We start from the raw sequence: 12,374 nt of genomic DNA on the forward strand, positions 1-12,374 counted from the left end.
AGTGCGTGTTCATGGCTCTGAGACAGAGTCAGTCACAGATCATTTGCTGGGTTGACAACACAAACCCAAGTCCATCATAACAAGTTTGATAAACGGCCTGAGCTTGTGTACAGAGAAACACAGGATCCACGATCTGACACAGCATACATCAGGGCAGATATGATAAACACTGCATTTCCCTCAGACCTTTTCTTCTTTTTTTCTTTTTTTTTTTTCTTTGTTGAAACTGCAATCTCAAAAGCATCAGAGTGGAACCACAGCGCATTATCCAGTCTGATGAAAGTTGAGATATGATATGAGCGCGGGCAGTTTGTGGGGAAATGTATTCCACTTCCTTGCACATACTGTATAGTCATTTATGTTGAAGCGAAGCACATATAAGACCTGAAATATGATATCGGAAAGGCTGTCAAAACGGCAATATCAGAGCCAGTATTCATTTTTCACTCTGATGAAAATTAAGATACAGTTCTCTATGTTCAAGCATTATCCTCACTTCGAAAACATGCATTCTAGACAGTAATTCACGATAGCTTAGCGTGGTTATTACTACTGTATGAAACTGCTGACAAAAGAGTAACGATAAACCTGTATCAGTGGAGCGAGAGGACAAATCAGACACCAGCTGCTTTTCGTGTTGTTAGAAAAGACAGATGAAATATGAGATAAACGCTCGGCGCAAAACGACCCCTCAACCCTGATCACAGAGATACTGTATGAGCAGTGCATGTGATGGAGGAGATATCATCAGTTTTGTGTTTGCACAGTGATACCTAATACTGCTTTGTAGAGAGGACATTTATCCTCAGGAATGCAGGAGCGATAAAAGTGGATTTATGGCCAGTTATGTATGCTGGGGGGAACTGGAAGGCACACATTGTTCAAACTTAATTTACTTCTATTGTTAAAACATGTAACACAAGTCTGGTATTTCATATATTGTTCCACGTTTGTATGCAAGTGAAGTAAACATTTTGGTCATAATATCAGGTAACTTAAAAGAGAGGATTATGGAGATCATCCTACTATTGTAGACATGTTTTTGTTTGTGCTGTTAAAGTATAAAACTTTTTAGCACGATGAAACTGCACCATTCAAACAAGCTGCCCTTTGATGTTGTCTTACAAATGGAAACAGTTGATATTAAGCAGAGCTGTACATGGGACTTTTAGCTGGACTGAACTGAGATTGGACGACCTGAAAACTCGACTCGACTTGAGACCTGACTGCTGCTGAATGCTGTACTGTGGCTTTTTCAAGCCAAACTTGAATGACATATTTACATTGTAGTGGGCAGTGTGCTTTAATTAAAGATGCCATTTGTGTGACTGTGGCTGTTGTGTTATTTGAATTGGCATGCAAACTATCGATAGACTTAAAATATTTGCTTGTTTTGTCCAATTGCAGGATATGGCTACATGACTCACAAGACTATCAAGCTAGCTAAGTTCCTAATGTAATAGACTTCTGTTGGACATTGCACTACGTCCAGCAGCAGCATTGTTGTGCTGCTAGTACAGGATACTGTTTTTGAGCAGGTCCAAAAACCAGTCCCAGAATAAAACTGCATTATAAAAAAGACTTTTTAGCTATGTTGTATCAGTGAGTGGTGTCAGCAATACTATGAGCCAGTCACAGGAGCTGTCATTATGTTAACAAACCTCAAATAACTCGTGTCAGCCGACATTCTCCCTAGCTTAAAACCAAATTTTTGGCAAAACCAAATAACGTTTGGTGAAAAAAATATCATCAAGAAGTATAGCAGTCAAGCCAATTTGTTGTAATAGTAAAAATAGAAAATACCCCGTTAATACTTCCACATGTTCTTTTGCATTCTGAGTTGTATGAAAGGAGACGTCTGCTGGAGTAGTTTAGTTAAGATGAGACAAGATTGTTCAGCTGCACAAAAAACCCGTGCTGCCTGGTTCGAGCAGATATAATACTTGGCAGATATAGAGATTAACTTTGCAAGCATTAAAATTCCATGTACAGCATGTCTGGGGGTTTGTCACTATGCCGACAAACACAAACTAAAACAGCAGAGGAGAAAGAGAGAGGGGGACGCTCCACAAAGTAGTCTTTTTATTACCCAGAACCCCACACTGTCTCCCAGGGAGCACATATTTAATTACAGACATGACAAGGAAGACATGAGGGAGTTCAAATGCAACAAATCCGTCATCCCTCCGCCCCGAGTGGAAATGGCACTCTCGCCACACAGCATGCTGTACAGATTAGCTCGGGGTCGGAAATTACAGAACATCTCCCAACCTCAGTGGAACTCTCTGCAGGAGCTTGCCAACTTTCAGGACCAGCTTCCTGCAGTCTAATGAAGCTCCCATTTCCCTTTCAAGCTGGTTAAATAGACTTCTCTGTCCGAACGTTGTTTCTAGCTTATCGTACGGGAGATGGATGTTTATTTTGCTTCATACTGAGCATGGTAAAAGTGATGTTATAAATAGATTTTGTCCTTATTCAACATTTTTTCTCACAGTAGCTCAAGGTCTGAGTCTGAATGCACCTTTTTATTCAAACTTGAAAAGTGTATCCCCAGGCTCTTCATAGGCAGCAGTGCATTTGATACTGGTGTAACTCAAGGAATGCTTACGATGTTAAACTTTGCTTAATGGGGTGCCTCAGGGATCTATCTGCACCTCTCCTTTTTTCTCCTCCAACCGCGACACCATTTATGATATGTGATCACTGAATTGAGGGACACAAATCAAGGGATCCCCTCTCCCTTGTGGGAGGTGGAGTACGTTTTCGCCCACAGTCAGCACATTTTAACAGAGCTTTTCTTTTCACATTTTTCATGGATGAACATAACACTTTCAAAGCTATTATTTTCTGCCTTGACAAACATGAAATTCATCCCCTGGTAATAATAGAACGGCGGGAGGCATTTTTAAGAGGTGGCTCAATGTACAGTAAAAGATTTACGCACTTCTCCTCAGACAGCTTCGAGCTTTTATCTGTGTGTGACACATGGCTTTAACATGGCCACAGAGGATAACATGCTTGAATGTACAGAGCTGTATGATTCACATCTGAGTAAATAGATAAGCGCTGTATAATCTCTGCTGCGTGGTGCATCTGTCTTAACATATACAGCATGCAGTGGTGAGGAAGTGCTCAGATTCTTCACTTACAGCTGCACCAATCAATAGCTTTACCTTAGCAATGTGAAAGGGGTCACTGGTACACAAAATTAAGTTATAAAAACGTAAATATTTCCATTTAACGTGTAGTGCAGAAAGCTAGAAGTAAAGACAAGTACTTCAGAATTGTACTCAAGCACCTACCATCACTGACAGTACATGCAGTGTTAACAATTAGGCAGTGTTTGTTGATGTAACAGTAGGAAAAGGTTACTCAGCCTTAGCCATAATCCTGCCATAAGCCTCTACAATGATGCTATAGTCATCAAGTCCACTGTTAAAATCTAATTGCAGAAATTGCTTTTGTGCCTTTTAGTGAAGATTATTTCATCAGTAAAACACTTTAAAGCAAGCCAAGTCCTGGAGGGAACACTGTATTATCTGAAATTAAGACGACGCGTATTGATCCCTCACTCCACGAAAAGCACTGCAATAGTCCTGGGGATAATTCAAATGTGAACTCATCTGAAAGGGCAATCAGGCCAGGCTCAAGTGAATTACCTGAGCATCTGAAAGGACTCCAACTAGTACTTAACCCAAGATGCCATCAGTCGACAACAAACCCAGTGTGGCGTTCAGATCTCCTATTAGCCTGTGTCATTAAACCAACATCATAAGCCCTCCTAAGTACAGTTTCCTGCAAATGGAATATTTTCATGGCTTTAGAAAATGGTGCCCCTGCTGATGAGGTACATAATACCTTCATTTCAGTTTTTGCCAAGTCATTACCTTTATTTGTGACAAGGGAGCTAGTTTATGATATGAGGTACAACACCTTAGAAAAGCAGTGGAAGGACCTCACAGCTATAAAGGGAAAATCTGCCATGTTTTGCCAAGTTACCACGTAATGCATTTATATTTGCATCTCCTAATTCAGACAAAATAAATAAGTGAGAAGGCTATACACGACGAGGTGCTGTGGTTTATGAAAATAATGGACGAAGCGATCTCCTGATTTAGAAAACAGATTTACACCATGGCTGCTTATTGCAAGGTGAAAGAAAAGGTATTCTCAAGTCCTCATCCCTTTTTTAAGTTTATCGGGAGTCACTTTAATAGATCCAATATCAAGAGTTGAAAATATCTTCATTTAAACGAAAAATTTCTGTGAGGCTGAATGTCACCAGAGATTCAAGATGGTGGGTGAAGAAATGGCAGCAGTTAGCTGTATCAGTATCATTTAAACTCCCATGTTTTTGATGTACAGACACTATGGACGATGGAGGAAAAGTTGCTAGTATGTACGTTCTGGAAAACTTTACCTTTCATTTGATTATCAGTTGTTTGGATTTGCCAGTTAGCTTTAGCTGTCTATCCTAGTTAGCACTAGCATTAGCTTGCTTGCCATATAGTTTATCTGGCTTACTAGTAAATGGTGGTTAAAGTGTTGCTTGAGAGGTCCTGTTGAATGATTTTGGAAGTGATAGCCAATCAGAAATTAATATTTTCTGCTTCCAGAAAAATGATTCAAATAATTGTAAATGGCTTTTAAAATGCTTATATTGGGCCCAAGCTGCTGTAGCCCCAATGTATCTTCCATTTTTGAGGCGCTGCTACATGCGAATTCTCCATAGCTACACCATAAAAACATAGTGAAATGTTCATACAACTCTCACACTCTAATGCTGTGAGACAAGGATATTTCCACCAAAAAAGCTGCTGCAGATTTAACAATTGTCTTGTATATATTTGTCCTCTGCACCTCCGGGTGTTTGAAGAACCTCTGCCAAACTCTTAAACCTCAGGACTGTGCTTTGAAAGGGCATCCAAAAAAATGGGGTCCAGTGTGAGTGTGAAATGGGATAAGGGGTCTAATGAACAGCACCACACTCCACTCGCTGCAATTTGTCACTGTCCTCCTCTGCAGCCTCAGTGTGGAGTTTCATATTAGTTTCAAAGGATTCAAAGAGCACAGTCTTCTTCATTTTCTTATCTCAAATCAGGATCAACTGCATGAGCAAAGCAATTTGCAGTGTGTATATACAGAAGCTGCTCTGCTGTATCATCTCCACCTGAATCTATCAAAGGTCAGATTGTTATTGAAATGACTTCAATTACTTCAGATTGTTTGCTTTGTTAACAATCTGAGGTGGATGTGGGAAGCATTTCATAATAATAGTACGGTGAAGATTAATATGAAAGCAACTCAGGCAACTGTTTTCAGCTGACATCAGAAAGATATTTAGATACCTTTTTCATTCAATGATGCATTTATTGGCAAATTTCAACAGCAGATGTCACCTAAAACTTGATTTAAATACTGTTTTGGACTGGTTTGTGTTGATGTGAGTCGTCAGACTAACATCTTTTCAGTGTCTAAATTTTGCTGTTTGATGTCTGGAGTCTGAAAACTAAATTTAAATGGGTAATATTTCATAACGGTCATAAGTATATGGCTGTATGCTCTCCAAGCATACACAGCAGCAGTGATCACTTAAGCATCAAACACGATGTAAAAATAAACAAAGCACATAACTTGCAAATTAACCAGGCTAATTATTTGTATGACACATGCCATTTTATTGTTGACTCACTAATTACAGAATTAGATAATTCATTAACGAGCAGTTATCGTCTCTGTGCCTGTGGTGTAACATTTTGGCATCACTCAGGGGGGTTGTGAGATGAAAAGGCAGAATGGCCATTCCCCTCTGGACTCTCACGAAAATATTTAGATTTTTCCAGATTTTCATCAGCATGACTCTGCTATAAACAGTCCCGTGTCCCGAGGAATAAACAGTTTTGAGGGGAAAAAAAAAAAAACATAAAAAAAAAAAAATCTTAATTCTGCTTTGCAGAGCCTTCACTTCTACTGTGAGTGCTGTCAATTTGTTTTAATGATACCACAGTGACACCTGTGGGTGAGCTTCGGTACTGCATGTAGAGTGGCAGGCTCTCAACCTCTCACATCTGTAATCATTATTTTCCACTTTCTTTTTCTTTATTTCTTTCCTAATATGCATTCATTCAGGTTTCAATGATGATTATGTAGGTATTTAGTTGTGTTGTGGTACTGTACAGTACATCTTGAACAAAATGGAATAAATCTCAGACTTTATTCAGGTATCTGACATTTTTTGGCAATATGTGTGTTTTGATGCCCTTTATCATATAAAAAGTACACAAAAATATTAAATGATTAAAATAATACTGATAATTGACCTACTGCCAATTGATCAACATTTTTCAATTCATGATAATTTCCAAAACATATGTCGATACAAAGTACAAAGTGGCTGATGTAGATGGTTTTTCCTATTTCCTGTTCCCCCTTTTGAGTTACAACAGCCTTATAGGATTTGTGTCCATCACATCAACTTTAGTTGCTGTCAAAGAAACTTTTGAGGAGTTCATTAACTTTGAATGTTTCACCTGGATGAATGGGGGACTTCATTTAGTTCCTCTGTGATAGTTTCAGGATGCAACGAGCGGTCCCTGCCCAAGGACTAGTACTTTATGATGAGTTAGGAACAATCAAGGTGGAGTTCAGTCACAAGATAAGGACGTAATGTGCACCACTAGTATTAATATTAGGGTGAGGCATGGGCATTTATTGTTGTTTATTGATGTTAAAAAGGTTATGTTGTTGGCTCCCCAATTTTCCTAATAGTTCAAACTTGCAGTGACTTTTTTGGCCACTTGGGGGTAGCAGAAACAAGTTTTGAGCACGGCATTCACATATCATAGCCTTTGAAGTTACACATTTATACACTCAATTTGAGTCGTGTTTCTGGCCACTTGGTGAATGCCAAATCAATATTCAACCTCCTTTAGCTGTGTTTTCAGTTTCTATCAACTCTTGAGGGAAATATCCAACTTGCAGCCAAAAACAATGGTACAAGAGGCCCGTGTGTGCACACGCAAGCTGAGAGAAAGAGGGACCATAACTTTTAGATTTTGTTCCTCTGGTTCTGTAGTTCCTGTAATTATTGGTCAAAGCAGCTATTAGCGAGGTTGGCTGCTGATGTGGAGTCAGCACTCAAGTTCATCTTAAAGGTGTTAGATGGGGTTGAAGTCAGGGTTCTGTGCAGACCAGTCAAGTTCTTCCACTCAAAACTGGGCCAAAAAAACATGGAGATGTCTGCATACCTCTGTCCATGTAGTATATTTTTCTGCCTCAACTGTCATCAAGTGTGAAGTGATTAAACGTAATAACATCATCAAACTAGATATTAATTCATATAGCTCTGGCAGCTTTATTATTGAGTTAGCTGTGGTTTTTAAGTGCCAGGATGGGTAAACCACTCCGTCACGTCATCATCATCCCACCCTTTTCCTGCCTCTTATTCACTCTACCGTGAAAATACTGAAATACCTCCTGTATAATTCATCCAAAGATTTGTATACTGTAATTCTACATTTCAACATGGCTGCAATATTCGGCCCTACACCCCTGAAATGAATGACTGTTTGGTTTGTTTGGCAAATGCTGGTGCAAACGATATCTCACACAACACCCATCCAATGTACCCGACAGTGGAGTTTACTGATTGATATTTATTTCCTCGCGCTGAGATTTCCACAGCATGAGCAGACGAGAGAGATGGAAACTGGGAGAAGGCAAGCATGCTAGGAAACAGCAGGGCCTCACATTAGACTCTGCAACAAGGGGTCGCTGGGAAAACTGCTGTAGAAAACCAGCACGACAATTTAAAACCCCAGAAGCATGTTAAACAAATACAGACATGCAATAGATCCACTGTCAGCATTAATGCTTGGCTGTTCACACACTCGTTATTAGAAAAGAGGGCAGTGTTGTTTTGCTGGCTCTCACTTCCCTGAGGCATACAATAACCTTTTTGTAGCTCACTTTTTAAAAGCCTATTCAACTCAACCCCTGTTGCCTCAGACTGAAATCAACGATTCGCTTGTAAAAAAAAAAAAAAAAAAGAAGTACCAATTTACCTTGCTCCTCAACATTGTTTCTCTATGACCCTTCGAGGATGAGACACGATCGACCCTGAAATCTGCACTCAAGAGCCACTGAATGAAAAGATGATGATTAGCAATCCTATTATCTGTCCTTGCATTTAATTTAACTCAAGTTCAAGTTCAAACTTGATTGTCCTTTTTTTTGCATCGGTTCATTCAGGTCACTTCACAGGAGACAGAACATGGTGCATGAATGGCTGTTTTGGATTACTGCAGCCCTTTATCTTCTCATTGACTCCTGCATTTGATCTTTATGACCGAGCTTTGACTTTACAATTTGTTGATAGATTTTATGAGAGTAGGCACTGTACCGGCACTGAGTTTTTTTTTAGAGTGGAGGAAACAGCCTTTGATGATCTGAAGTAATCTTATTGAGGGCATTCACTTTTCTCTCTGACATATGTCTGCCTGCTCCACATGTTTGGTTATCAACAGACCCAGAGATAATCTCATTTCACTTTCATTTTATCATCCTTATAAACTTGTTTTGCATGTCAGTTTCAACGTAGCCTTAGGGAATCTTCCAGAATCAACAAAATTACACAGTTTGTGCATAATTGATCTACAAGACAGCGTCAGTGTCGACTGTTTTGATGTCTAAATCCAACCGTTTGATCAGCCTGAATGTTGCAGTGGAGAAAGTTGCCTGTATCAAATCTTTGCGGAAGTGGCATGACCAAAATTAATGAGTGGATAGCTGCACTCACTGGAGAACCTCGACCATTCGTCGTAGAATTGATGTGTCCTTAAGACAGACACTGAACCCCAGAATTGTTCCTCATATCAACAAGTGTCTGTCAAATGAATAGCAGTTAGAAGAAGCTTCAGTCATGAATCTTAAATCTGTTTTTTCTCATGGTTTCCTTTCTTTTCATTTCATATCATCAAGGTCATTATAAACATGAGTGTGCTGTTTGCTTTTTACCGACTGACTAGCTTATCTGTTGTAGTTTTAAAAGCACTTACAATAATGAAAGTCTTAATGCTCAAAGATGCTTGGTAAGTGTTTTAAGGCACAGTTGTTGGTCAGTTACAGACCATCTGTGTCATCCGATTTGTCTCCAAGACATGTAACCATGTTGGGGGGTCAGTAGTGGAAAGTCCTGAGGTAATACATAGACTAACTCTTCATAACTACCTGGTTTCTGCTTCAGTTTTCTGTCTTTACAACATTACATTAGTTAAACTGAAATAAAAATGAAATTACTTAATAGCTAAGGCTTTGCTAGAGGCACCTGTCAGCTGTAAGAGAGCTAAAATATAATTTACATGTAAAAGGTTTGTCCTAGAGGAAAGACCATTGGGTCATTCTAATCAAAAAGGCTTTATGCCCTTGGGGACATATACATGATTTGAATATTTTATGTTAATCTGTTAAATTTTGAAGTGTCTTGTGTAGTTCACATTTCTGCCAGAGGGTGGCATAGGAGGACTTTGCAGGTTGCCTAGAGAAGATAAAGTACATCATTTTAGGAGCATGAAATTTAATTTCTTGCCAACCAACCCATATGGTTTTGATACTTTTAGAACATTTGTCTGATTGTGGCACTAGAGGAAAATTTAGGCAGCACCAAATATAGAGTTTCATCCATATGAGCCCTGCCATATTTACAGGAAATTCCATTGTCCTCTGATGATATTGTAACCTACTGATGGACCAAAGTGTTCTTTCAGTGGAGACTTATAGCTTATGGTAGCTTAAGGGTCAGGGGGTCACCAAAATATTAGTTCTCATGAAGACCCACAGGTAAAAGAGAGTAAACCAGACATGAATCCATCCTGATGTATTTGATGCAAAGCTCAACTGTATCTATCTCAGCATTTTTGTATTGTGATATGATAGCAGAACTCATATATAGACAGCTTTACAAACCGTAAAATAGTCAGTGGTCATCTCAAGTTTTATTGTGCTACTGTATTTGCATGTATTTTCAGTGCTGGTGCAGGCCGTTGCATCAACACCTCCTCCACGTCCAACTTAATGCTGGGATCAGTGTCAGCAGGAGAAAACATCAGTCAGCATAAGGGAATTAGCGCAAACATAACAACAACTTGATATTTATATCAAAAGCATCCTGAGAGCTTCTGGTTTAGCCGGTGTAATCAGGTTAGCTAAACGTCTCCTGTGAGGAAGTAATCTACTTTGATGCTCTGTCTGCTACCAAAACATTGAATCTGTGTCAAGCTACGCAGGCTGAGCAGCTACCACCAGTCCAGCCCACTCTGTAATTCAATTACATTAGTTGACTCATGTCCTACTTAACATCCAGGCAGCCAATGGCCTGATTACGGAAGCCACAAATTGTCAAATACCAAACCTGAATAAACATTTACGTCTCTCAAAACCAGGAGGGTTGTAATTATGCTCTGTAATGTTATTTCACAGGACAGATGACGTGCAGCGCAAGAGTTCAGCAGCAGGCTTCGCTTCTTAGATCATCTACACAGAAATTCAAACAGTTCTTCTCTCTGCAATCAGAATTTTCGATGAACTTGTTTGACCTGAACCCAGCCTCTTGCCAGAGCCTATAGACGTTTTTTGAGTGTGTGTTTCTGGAAATGATAAATCTCCTCTGCTCTTGATAGGTTTTTGTTTGTTTGTTTGTTAAAGTAAGTGTGAATACTGGTGAAGAGCTAAAGACTGAGTATGAAACCGTGCTATTTACAAGAGTACGCCAATGTGAAAATGTTTGTTCGTCAAGGGAAAACAGAAAGTATCTAAACATTCTTTACTTACTTAATTTAAGTATTTACACTCAATTCAAAGGACATTCAAGTTAGTGTTATAGAATGATAAGTGATTATGTAGCAAAAGTTAGATTAGCCTAAATTAGCACAATGGTAGGGAAAAATTAACTTTGGAATGGAAACAAGGTTGGGTTTCTAAATGACCAAATTTCCAGTCACATATTTGCCAGTAATTACAAAATAGGTAATAAAATTATATTTCATGAATCTGAAAAAATGCTGGAGTCCAGATTGTCTGTAATTTATTTAATTGCAATCCTTAACTTGTCCAAATACTGTTTTGACCAACATGTAATTTTGTATTTATGTCGTCCCAGCTCCAAACGTCTTTTCTGAGTTATGTATCTAAATTTCACTCAACGTGGAGCCAATGAAGTTGGAAAAATTAACCTTCATTTTTAGAGGTTTTTAGAACATTTAATAACTGGTTTTCACAGAGAGTACATCTGGGAAATGTCACAGAGGACACTGAGATCTCTGCTTCACTCCTAAAATCAAAAACAGCTGCCATTAGATGTTAATCTGCAAAGCTGAACAAGTTTAAGATGCGGTGGTATGTTGTCCATACCAGTTCTTTCCTGTGTTGATGCTTCTGTTGCAAGATTATGATCAGACATGTGTTGATGTTATGGTTTATCTCATCTGTCATCACATGCAGGATGAACTAATACTAAGTACTAAATACTTGGATAAGTAGACTTTTAAATAAATAACCTTTACCAGAGAAATTCCACTCTAATTCTGGTACATGGTATGATTTTCTTCCACTGTGTGCATGCTTTGACACTGGTAGTTTTTACTATCAGTCACCTCAAATTCTAAAACGTAGTAGCCTAATACTTAATTTAAGTATTTGTGACACAGAGTCAAAATTAAATGTGTTGAAACCTTTGTCTCCTGACCTTAGCAGAGCTGTGTTGAAATGTAGCACTACCATGATGTGGCCATTAGATGGAGCTGCTCACCCACGGATATAAACTTGATAGGAGGATTCCTGGAAAAAAAAAAAGACACCAACATGAGGCTTTATCAACCACTTAATTATCATTGAGGAATGCATGTTGTAACGGCATTTACAGACTGAGTACAGTGGCTTATACAAAACAAAAAAAAGTTGAGAAGTAAGTAACTGTTAAATTTTAACTTATTTTTGAAGTTTTCTTTCTTTTTATATAAAAATCTACAGTACAAATATTATTTTATGTAATAATAAGCCACCAAAGATTACTATTATACAATATTTAAATTACCTATTGCTTCCATGATATCTTAAATATGGTTATCTAGACTTTATCGTATTCATTGTGATATTGTAAATCTTGTATGATACTATTATAGAACTCGATATATTTCAAATTGATTTTACAGCGACTTTTTACCATTTTACTCTGGGTTTTGTCACCCATTATCACCAGTATTTATTGCGAGTATGCTTAGATATTCTGTAAAGTATTTCTGTCACCTAACTTAATTACTGTGTTTCTTTTCTTCTGTAGGAACTCTGTACAGTCGCTTTCCTTTCCTGAGCTCAAGAAG

Source organism: Lates calcarifer, linkage group LG8, assembly GCF_001640805.2.
Source record: "Lates calcarifer isolate ASB-BC8 linkage group LG8, TLL_Latcal_v3, whole genome shotgun sequence".
In the NCBI taxonomy this organism is placed as follows: domain Eukaryota; kingdom Metazoa; phylum Chordata; class Actinopteri; family Centropomidae; genus Lates; species Lates calcarifer.